At 37.6% G+C, this 11,530-nt stretch overlaps 1 protein-coding gene across 5 annotated transcripts in view; it reads right to left on the bottom strand.

Moving 5' to 3' along the window:
* The window catches only part of LOC127430125 (uncharacterized protein KIAA0232-like), a 32,562-nt gene extending 26,929 nt beyond the window's left edge, over nt 1-5,633 (bottom strand). For 2 of the 5 annotated variants that reach the window (XM_051679756.1, XM_051679839.1), the window contains exons 1-2: nt 5,394-5,633; nt 1-80 (exon numbers count right to left, since the gene is read on the bottom strand). The exon at nt 1-80 is cut by the window's left edge. The gene's annotated coding sequence lies outside the window, so the exon portion shown is untranslated. Of the gene's footprint in view, nt 81-5,383 lie in introns of all 5 variants that reach the window. The other 3 variants (XM_051679669.1, XM_051680016.1, XM_051679933.1) reach the window with 2 other exon arrangements.
* Between the last annotated feature and the right edge of the window lie 5,897 nt (nt 5,634-11,530).

The following is an 11,530-nucleotide window of genomic DNA, read 5'->3' as shown; positions in this document are numbered from 1 at the left end:
CTTATCTTCTCATTCACAGGGATTTGAGGAACCAGCCACTTCGCCTTCCACCTCCATTTCTCCGACAGAATATGTACCACCTGTGTGTACACGAATAGAATGCTTTGCACATTTCTTGCCACACGGTGCTGATTTTGTGCAACTGCGATAGGGACGATAATCCAAAATGTATACTGGTTGTCAGTTTATTGTGTCTACCAGTATATTGGTACCCCTATAAAGTATTACAATTTACATGTATTATCCATCATGATTTAGTAGTTACTGTATCTTACAGTACTGTACTACTGTATTTTAATGCATTCAGTTTACCTTAACCTATTTTAATATTGCTGTTATGATCAGTGTACTCTTAACTACGTTTTAGCAATTGTTAAAGGTCAAATTATGTGAAAAAGTATTCACCAAGAACAATAACATTGCATACATATAGGGCTGCAACTAATGTTTATTTTGATAATAGATTAATCTAACGATTATTCGACTATCGGCAATTATTGCAATGATTCATCTTTAGCTCTTAACTGATTATTCAGCTTGTGCCCCAACTTTGTATTAGTTGTACAAGGTTGTATTAAACGTGCTTACTAACAATAGAGGACAAAATCATCTTTTAAAAATACCTCTAAATGACATTCACTGAATTAAAGGGGAAAAAAAACACTTTTTATTCAGTTTAATTCAGTAAAGAAATTCACTGCAAAAAATCCTATTTTTATCAAGTGTTTTTGTCTTGTTTTCCATTTAAAATTGTCTAAAAATACAATACAAGATACACTTAATAATATATAAGATATTTAGACTTGCTTTCAGAGAATGTCTCTTATATATAAATGTACTTTGTATATAAGTGTCTTTTTCAATTGGTTATACTTCTGCGAGTGCAGTAAAGACAAAATATACGTATATCCAAGATCTATTCTCTAAAAGCAAGTCTAAACATCTTATATGCTGCTTCTCAGGTGAATGCATCATTTTTTAAAGGATTTTTAGATATTTTAAAATTTTTATTTTTAATATTACATTCAACATTCTCAGATAACAGTTTTTTCTTTTGCAGTATAGCTGATAAAGTAAATGTACGTTGTTTTAAAGGAGTTTTAGATATTTTACTGGAAAACTAGCCAAAACAAAAACAAATCAGAAACATATTTTGTTGCTGTGTAGATTGGGATGAAGACTACCCTCTCACCTTTCTGTTCACTTCAATCCATCTTTAACTCACACACAAAAAAAAAAAACCCTCTCTCTTATTATTAAAGCTGTGTATTGCCAATTTTCTTCACGATAAGAAATGCACAGTGACACATATTATGATTCAATAAGTCGTGTGCCATCACGTTATAATCTAGCTGCAGCAAGCGCACGCCAGAGGGATGAGTGTCCCCACGACAGAGTGTGCATCACCCGGGTGCAGTTTCAAACTCTCCCCCTTAGATCGGGACATTCGTGCAACTCATAGAAGAGGCACTGGCCACACAAAGAAATGCCAGTTTCAGAGTTTGTAGTTATTTACATGTTCTGCTTCCTTATTATTTGAACTTTAATAAAGCTGTAATGCATTATAACTGCATTTAAGATGTAATGCTGGGGTATTTCCTTTAAAAAGCTCCGGCTCTACTTATACCACAACGAGAGTGCTTCTGTATTTACTTATTTGGTATTTTTGTATAATTCCCTCATACTATGTAATCTACATCACCTGAAACTGTTTGGAAAGTTTAGAGCGCATCTGGACTGTGAACTGTTTTCTTCCTCTCCTCAGTCAGGAGCGAACACTCAGTCAGTGCTGCTCTCACGCCATCATTAAGAGTTTAATGTGATCTCATGTTAAGTTAAATGAGATCAAATGACTATTCGACAAAGAAAATTTCTGTCGACATTTTTTTTTTTTTTGTTGACGCTAATCGTTTTAGCCCTAAATACATATTCACAAACACACACACACATATGTACTGTGTTCACTTTCATTGTATGAAAAACAGCTTCTCAAGATCAAATATTTCATTCTGTGTTCAATGAAAAAGCAAATCATAAATGTTTGAAACAACATGTGAAAGTATATGATAACATTTTTGATTTTAGGATGAACTAACTTTTTAAACATTTTGAAGAACTACCCTGCCCAAATTATGAGCATGAAGATTGGCATGATCAGGAGTCCCCAAAAATTTTAATGCAAGGGCCAGGTCATTCTTTCAAGGGGGGTCGGAGTGAGCCTACAATATTTTTGTCACAGAGATTATTCTGCTTTTATTACATGGATTCATTTTATAATTAAAATCAATTCACAAAACATGATTTTAATATTGGTAACTATAATGTATAAATTTCTTAGCAATTTGCTTTAAGGTAGGCCTTCTTTGTCATTGTATAGATACTATGTCTGTTCACTGATGAGTGCATGTCAAGACATGAAGGGGGGGTGGGAGGTCCAGTCATTTTCAATTTCATTACATTTAAAACTTAAAATCTGCGTGAAATGTTACATTTAGCCTACTTCATCTTACGTCAGTGCATCCATCCATTGGCTCAAAGAACTTGTAAGTACTCTATCCAGTACTGGTGATGATTTTGATCAATCTCAGCGGCTCGAGTCTTTCATTGGTTTGTTCACTGACCGTTTCTGCAAATTATGCTTTTGTGCCAGTAGATGGTGCCATCTTTTATGCTTTGAATGAGGAAATAGCAGAATTATTCATGATTGGAAAAAGTCTAACTCTCATTTATTAAAATTTGCGTCTCTACAATTCTACTAAGAGACTTCAGCACTGCAGAGTGTTTAAGGATCATAAGTGTTTCCCCACAAATGTCAATAAAATATATCTATCATGCTGTGAACTGCTGAGCATATTTTATCAAGCTATACAAGAAAAAAAGACAATACTAGCCTAAAAAATAATTATGAGTTTCAATAAAGTCTGTATGCTATTGTAATAAATTGTTTATCACTCCATTTAATTCATAATTCATCAGGCCCATTTTCATTGAACGAGATAGCGGAATTGAACAAACAACTTGCCGCCGCTGCCTCCTCTCGTTTAGTTGTTCAGCAGATCCTCTTTAATGATGACTGATTCATGCATTTCGTTGCTGAACAAATGTAGGTTACCATTACATCCAGTTCTTTCATGAATGAGAAGTCTTATCTTGTTCAGACTCAAATGACTGACTCGAACATGAAAATCCACCAAAGCAGTCTTGCGCTTCAAGTGCGGGTCGGTCAAAACATGTGACAGGCATGGTTCCGAGGGCCAGTCAAAACATTTTGGAGGGCCGTATTCGGACCACGGGCCATAGATTGGCGACCCCTGCACAAGATAGTTTCAAAAACAGGCCCTATTTGCCATGATTCAGCTGTGTGATGTGCACTCCCAGGCAATGCTGAATGGTGATATGCCCCACAAATTACTTTAAAACAAGGTTCATAAAGTACAGCACAGCTGGCCGATGCACTGTCAACTAATCTCTAAGGGCAACTTTCAAAGACCCAGAATAAGGCAAACTCTACAAGACAAAAAAATAAATATGTACCATAAACTTCAATGCAATCTGACCAAGGACTAAGATTAATCAGTGCCCAAGACAAGACGGCAGAGGAACTTCAAGATTTCAGCTTACTAATAGGCCTGAAAAGCAGGCTTGGTTATTCTAGCCGTGAGTGGGAGTGGACATTTTAATAAGAAACGACATGCATTTTTAAAAAGCCACCTCCCAAAACAAAATGGAGATATTTCTCAAAAAACTCAGTCTAAAAGGTACTTTTCTAGTCATTAAAAAATGTAAGGCTTATTATAAAAATGCAAATGAAGATTAGCATTAACAAACATTCTAAAATAATGTGTTTTGTTGTGTTAGAGAGGACACAAATCCTGTTTTAAGTGAAACTGAAACGAAAACTCAGATCGTCACACTTAATAGGCTACCAGTACAATACATACTTGTACAGTGAGTGCTGAGTGTCACCATGTACTGAACAATGCTTTCATTGAAGGACTGTCACTTGTCAGAAGTATATTTTTGGTTAGATTTTAAAACAATCCAACTAGGCACAAAGTTCCTAATTTTTACATTCACATGATAATTTAAGCGGCCTGCCACAAAAGTTAATACATGAGGAACTGCCTCTTCTTTTAAGGGGTTGTAGCTGATAAGATTGGCTACCAACAAATTAAATCATTTCAAATCAGACTCCTTTGGATTACTGTAATAGATCAAAGTGTATAGGCGCATGCAAAATTATATCTACAGTAGGTAAGTGTGATATTTAATGCCCTTGACGCTTGCCCCTTCATATGACTTAAGTTACATCACTTTCAGAATAATGCTACAAGAATAACGTTGTAATTAGTTTTCTACACAACGTCTGTCTTAAAAAAAAAAAAAAAAAATTTAAACAGCGTCAAAATATCATGCAATGCAATCATTGTTCAACACTGACAGGAGGCCAGCTGATAAGCTAATGGCTAACTATCACCTGACACAAGCCAGTGACCAGAAACCTTTCGGGTTTCTATGTGACTTTAAGAAACAACCAATTGTCACGTTTTTAATTTTATACCGTTTGAGCGTAGGTTTAACGGGAAAATTAATGATTAATACAGCTGTTTTGTTTTAATACAGACTGTCTACAGGCCACCGTCTAAGAACTGAACGCAGTGGACAAACCACTTTCCTCTTACTCAGCAAGAATCAACTATCATGAATGTGTTGTTCAGCTCAACGTTACTTAATAAAGTGCAGCATATAACCATGCGCAAGCCGCCGTTTAACTAAGCGGCTGCTCAGCTCCATAATAACAACCAGTCTAAGAAGTTACACAATGATGATTGGCAAGCTACTCCCTTGCAATGCACAACAACCTCCCATTTAATATTGAGCGACATGTTATGTTATGAAAAAATAAATGTAATTATCGTCTAAAGTGTCAATCTAACGCAGATGCGGTGTAAACAGATGACGACCACTCATACTGTGTCGTTGACCAACTCGGACACCATTTTACGCCATAGAGAATGAAACACTAGTCCCGGTTTTTCACTTCCTCGAACACTAAAGGCAACTAAAGTGTTTCTGCTTTACATCAACCGTCGTGAAACGGCCCAAAACCCTTGTTTCATCCATTCAATTCAACAGAAATTATGTCTAAATGGGAAAAGCGACGTCAGTTAACCCAAATAGTAATCGGTAGCGTCAGGCTAGTACACAGTTGTAGCTACGCCGGAGAGGAGGCGCGGCTGATTTGCCTCGCTACAGACGCTTGTAATATTTGACAAGACGACCAAAAACATCAGCTTCCAGTACAATTCCGAACAAGGGAGCATTGCTAACATTTACAGCACTCAACATATTGAAACGCAGTTGTACGTACATACATACATACATAATCTTACCTGCTGTAAGCCTACGCAGTGTGATAAAATGCAGCAGGAGAAGCGATGACTTCTCTCCCGCTGCCGTTCTGAGCTCGAGCTCTGAGGTCAACCACAACAGCGTCACAGATATCAGGCGCCGGGTAAAATGTGTTACGTCCTTAACTCCTGTTAGGACGCGCCTGACGACATTTTGGTTCAAGGCGGACCTTCGTTATCTGCCTCCTAACATCATAACGATAGCTCGGTTTGAGCCAACATGGCGACTACCGACACCATTTTACTTGTCTCCAGGCAACAAGACATATTACAAATGTGTTGCTATGGCTGATATCCCTCCGCGCGAGCTTGCGCCATATCAACGAAGTTCTTGCTGATCCAATAAAGCTAATACAGTTGTAGTCATTTGAAACGTACTGATCTCTGTGGGTCTTTGAAGGAAACGTAAATTATTAAAGGAATATTCCGGGTTAATTACAAATTAAAGGAATATTCCGGGTTCAATACAAGTTAAGCTCAATCGACAGCATTTGTGGCATAATGTTGATTACCACAAAAATAATATCGAGTTGTTCCTCCTTTTCTCTAAAAAAATAAAAATAAAAAAAATAAAAAATAAAAAAAAAAAAGAAGCAAAAATCTTGAGGCACTTACAATGGAAGTTAATGGGGCCAATCTTTTGAAGGATTTAAAGGTAGAAATGTGAAGCTTATACTTTTATAAAAGCACTTACATTACGTAATCTGTTAAAACGTGTGTATTATTTGAGCTGTACAGTTGTTTCAAGGTGTAACGTCATGGCTACTATGGCAAGCCGATTTATCTTTAAATATTCCCAGCGTTACTCTTATGGAAAGCCAAATTATCTTTTAATGTTCCCAACGTTACTCGTCATATTTGCATTATAATTAGTAAGAATTCCAATTTCAGAGCTCTCTAATTGAATTTTTACTAGTAAGATTTTCAATTTCAGAGCACTCTAATCTAATTTTTACTAGTAAGATTTTCAATTTCAGAGCACTCTAATCTAATTTTTACTAGTAAGATTTTCAATTTCAGAGCACTCTAATCTAATTTTTACTAGTAAGATTTTCAATTTCAGAGCACTCTAATCTAATTTTTACTAGTAAGATTTTCAATTTCAGAGCACTCTAATCTAATTTTTACTAGTAAGATTTTCAATTTCAGAGCACTCTAATCTAATTTTTACTTGTAAGATTTTCAATTTCATAGCTCTCTAATTGAATTTTTTGAGTAAAAATCACATTAAAGATATGTTTAATTGCAGAGCTCTGTAATTAAATTACAGAGCTCTGTAATTAAATTACAGAGCTCTCTAACTAAATTTTTACTAGTAAGAATGCAATTGCAGAGCTTTACAATAGCGATTCTTATTAGTAAAAACTTCATTGTAGAGTTCTCTATTCAGTGCCTTCTTATTATGATAAGCGCACCTTATACATATTCATCTGGCCTGTATAGATTGGCAGGTGGGAAATCATGGCGCGCATAATCAAAATGGACAAGGTAGAGATGGAGATCAGCAGGCGTTATCTGCATTTGATCGCATTTTAAGTGCAGTTTCACGTGTGCGGCAAGAGTTGCAGTGGTCAGGAAACACCAACATTTTGTCATCCACAATACATTTATTTCGCAAATCCCGCAGTGAAGGTAAACTTCAATGCTACAAAATTATATTCAACCCACCCAGCTGCTTAAACTGCAGAGCAGGTATTAACGTCAGTTGGCTGATGCCATGTTCCAATTGTTTTCACGCTGAAGAACTAACATCCTTTGTTTTTGGTCACAAATATCCTTAAACATAGTATTGGCTGTGGTACTGTAAATCAGATAAATTCTTTTTATAAAGCATCAAACAAGAGATTTTTGGGTCTTCCAAGACCTGTCCAATGTTGGCAATGGCAATGATTTGAATCTGTATTTAATACATGGACAGTATGATATTAAACTATAAGGTTATCAGCACAAATTAAATGCAGTTTGGCCGGGACGCATGTAGTTACGGTGTTTGTATGTTTGAACGCTATCAACTGTTCGCTATTAAAAATAAAATAAAATTAAAACTTCTGAACGTCATATTAATGTTAGGTTGTGATGTTTCTGGTCACTGACCAAGGCTGTAAATTACAGGGGTCTTGAATCACTTGAATACAGCAAAAACACCTGAAAACTAATATGTAAATTCTGGAGTGGGTTCTCTTTGAGTTTTACAAATATAATACTCTAGTCTACATCACATTATCTGCTAAGAACATATGCCGATGCGAGTGAAAACACTGGAGACCAGAAATTGAAAACGGGCGTCTGTTATGAATCGTGGAACACTTCTATGTTCAGGAAAAAGATGAGGACCCTACTTGAGCATGAACATAAAATCAGCCGGTCCTCTGTTCACACTTTGCGCTGACATACAATTAAAACTCATCCTTTTGTTTACACAGGTGTTTCATACCTATAGTGTGTACAGTTGGCTATTTTAAAATAATTAATGCAAAGTCTAATATAAGAAACAAACCCCAGATTACATTTCAATAAGTTACATAGGCCGACTGACAAAGGTGGGCTAGGCCTACCCAAGATTTTGTTTTATTATTATGCATTCGGTCTCAGACATTTGGCTCATTGGTCGTTTCCACCTGAAAAAGCCCCTCCCTGGTTCTGCACTGAACAAGAACTTCTTGCCCCTATTTTGCTATTGCACAGCCTTTCCATCAAACTGAATAGAGAAGTTAAATCACACCCCGTTATTTCACATTTGCACTCAATATGGACAAAAGTGTCCAGAGTGTTTAATTCAGATATTTATCTAAATGTTGCCTCGAACCTATGGCTAAACCCCAAACTATGCTTTAATAAGTCCCCTTTTTGTTGGTCAGAGTGGATTGCAAGGGGGGTTAATTCACTCGGTGATCTTTATGAGAATGGAATGTTGAGATCCTTTGAAAATTTTGTTCAATATTTTGGGATCCCCAGATCTCAGTTTTTTAGGTATCTTCAGTTAAACCACTTGCTCTGTACTATTTTTGGGAATAGCATACACCCCTCTAAAACAGCAGATACTCTAGGAGTGGTGATTTCTGCTTTTGGAAAGGGCCATGAGGCATGAGTGTATTACTCCTTATTAATTCAGAGTCTGGGGGACAGAGTCTCAACCACTCTCAAGAGATTATGGGAGAAAGATTTAAACCTGGAATTGGAGGAGGGAGGCTTGGTCTTAAAGACACACCCACCTGCTGGCGATGCCAATCAGACGATGGAGACATGGCCCAAGTTTTTTGGTGGTGTGCTGAGATTCAGGAATTTTGGTTGAAGGTACAGAGTGCTCTGTGTGACGTGTTGGGCATTCGGATTTCGTTTTGACCAAGACTCTATGTTTTGGGTGATGGGGCGGTCATCGACATAGGTGACAAATATATAAACAACTGGGTCCTCATCAGTGCGATGATAGGCAGGCAGATTGTTTTAAGGGGTTGGAAGTCAGTGTGAGCACCTTCAATTCGGGAGTGGTGCGAAGAGATGGGATGGGTGGTAGCCTTCGAAGAGGTAACGTGTAGAAGGCTGGGGATATGGGATTCTTTTATTGGGAAATGGGGTAGATATTTGATGTTTTTGGGGGGTTCTCGGAGTGGGCCTGTGGAGAGAGAGGTATAGTTTAGAGTTGTATGTTTATTATGTATGTATATGTGTGTGTGTATATATATATATGTGTGTGTGTGTGTGTGTGTGTGTGTGTGTGTGTGTTATTATATATATATATATATATATATATATATATATATATATATATATATATATATATATATATATTATTTTATTCTCTGTATAAACTTATGTGTACTTATGTAAGACCACTGGGATGTTTGTTTGGGGTCGGGTGGGGTTCTTGATTGGGGAGGGGAAGTAGTGGGAGTTAATGTTGATTCATTGTATTTATGTTTTGTTTTTCTTTGCTTTGAAAAATCAATAAAAATGTTAATCACAAATGTTCCCACCTGGGTGTGAGTGAGAGGAGGAGCTGGCCCAGAGAGGTATCCCCCATACGTCCACCCATACTTAGGCCCTGGTTGAGGAAGTAGCATTCCCGTGTGGGCGGCTAAAGAGTGTGCACCTCCGGCTCTGGACTCCATGATTGGATACGAGCATGGGAGGAGGTACCGACGGGGTGACGCTTGGGCGGGGGAGATGTGGCGGAATGATCCGCCCCTCCGGCTCATCATCATCGACCCGCCTCTTAGGGCCGCCCTTCAGCCAGGCTCACGACAGGAGTTGAGCAGGAGAGCCAGAAGAGGTGCATAATTAATAAGCCTCATTTTGTCAGCGGTGAATGAAGCACACCTGATGGGAATAATCTTCATCACCGATGTCTTTAAAACGCAGAGCACACCTCTTCTCGTGGAGCTGGCTTCAAATCTCCATTTGTGCACACACTGGTCACGCCCAGGACCAAAGCTGGGAGCGTTTGGAGCTGGACGAGATGGTGTGCTGCCAGACCCATTCCTCGGACCCCCAGACGCGTTAATGCGTCGCCGGGGGCGAACAGCTCGCGTTGCTGTCGACGGGCTAGATGCCGGGCCACCTTCCCCTCACCCTTGCCGCGGGCATGGGAAGACAGGCCTCCAGTGACGCCGCCGCCCCTCATGCCGTGGACTTTGGAGGGGAGCGTGAGTGGTCAATTGACTCCGCTCTTCCCTGGGCCATCCTATGGAAATTACCCCGCCCTTCACGGAGCCCCGTTTCACCACGAGAATGCCAGATTCCCCCTTTATTATGAACACTATTCCCCCTTGGACACTTTATTACCCCTTTATGGACATTTTACCTTTATTATTATTTCCAATAAATGCCTCTTCAAGGCTTGACGCCACACCCACTGTGTCTGTCTCTTGCTCACCCTGCCACAGGGGGAAAAAACAAAACCTGACATATTAGATGAAGTTGGAGACTATTAATCATATAGACACAAATGATCAAAGGTAATCTGTTATGAGGCCTGGGTAGCTCCGAAAGTAAAGATGCTGACTACAACACCTGGAGTCACAAGTTCAAATCCAGGGAGTGCTGAGTGACTCAAGTCAGGCTTCCTAAGTAACCAATTGGCCCAGTTGCTAGGGTGGGTAGAGTCACGTTGGGTTAACCTCCTTGTGGTTGCTTAATTGTCTAAAACTCAACAATTGGTCCTGATTTATTCTGTGAGGACCTTTACAGAGGAATTTCATTGAAAAAAATGCAATTGTATGTTGAAAAGCAATTGTTCTGTTTTCATTTGATTTAGATACCATTTTGATTATGAAATTAAATTAAACTTTAAAACATGGATTTCAGAAAAAAAAATTACATGGGAAAATATATATATAAAAAAAAAAAACATTCCCACAATGTTTAGCAATTGCTATTTAATTAAAAAAGCATACAGTATATTTTCATTGATATTTAACTTTTTAAATAAGCTAAACGAGTGTGTTTAAAAGCGAATTCCTGTTTTTGCTGCTGTGTTACCAAAATTGGTATCACAAATTGTGAAATTTAACCAGTACATATAACCAGCTTGTTCACTGGGAGCCTAAGACAAAATAATTTTTAAAGCATGATTTTGACTAATGAAATTTTGGTATCATGACAACCCTATAATACTCATCAACCGTAAATATAACTCTATTCTGCAGTAGCTTCTGAATTATGTATTATGTACTCGTATTGTGTAACTGAATTTTTTTATTTTTTATTTTTTTTTTATGGTTTCAAAAATTTTGAAGTATTTTACTTAATTTACCCATGATTTGAGTTTTGTGCACTTACATGATTTTAAAACGAGTTTTGCTTGGATTAAAAAGTAGACATTGAAATGACTATTAAAGGACTGAATTCTTGCTAGTGATGTTGCCCCTACCCAAAATTTGTTTCCATGTTCAGTTCACTTTTTAACAGATTTGAGGATGGTTTACAAACACTGGGTCTACTTGAGGAAATCAGAAGTCACCCCTATGTTTTTGAAGACCTTTTTATTAATGCTAAAAAGCCACTTAATGCGAAGGATGTCATCCTTGTTTGAAGCCTCAGTTTTGTACTTAATAGTTTGAGTTATTAACACTTCAAATCATAAGTCTAGGGATTTATAAGAAAAATAAGTTAAATTAACT

The sequence above is a fragment of the Myxocyprinus asiaticus genome, chromosome 1 (genome assembly GCF_019703515.2).
Source record: "Myxocyprinus asiaticus isolate MX2 ecotype Aquarium Trade chromosome 1, UBuf_Myxa_2, whole genome shotgun sequence".
Classification (NCBI taxonomy): Eukaryota; Metazoa; Chordata; class Actinopteri; order Cypriniformes; family Catostomidae; genus Myxocyprinus; species Myxocyprinus asiaticus.
This window is presented reverse-complemented; position numbering and strand designations above follow the sequence as displayed.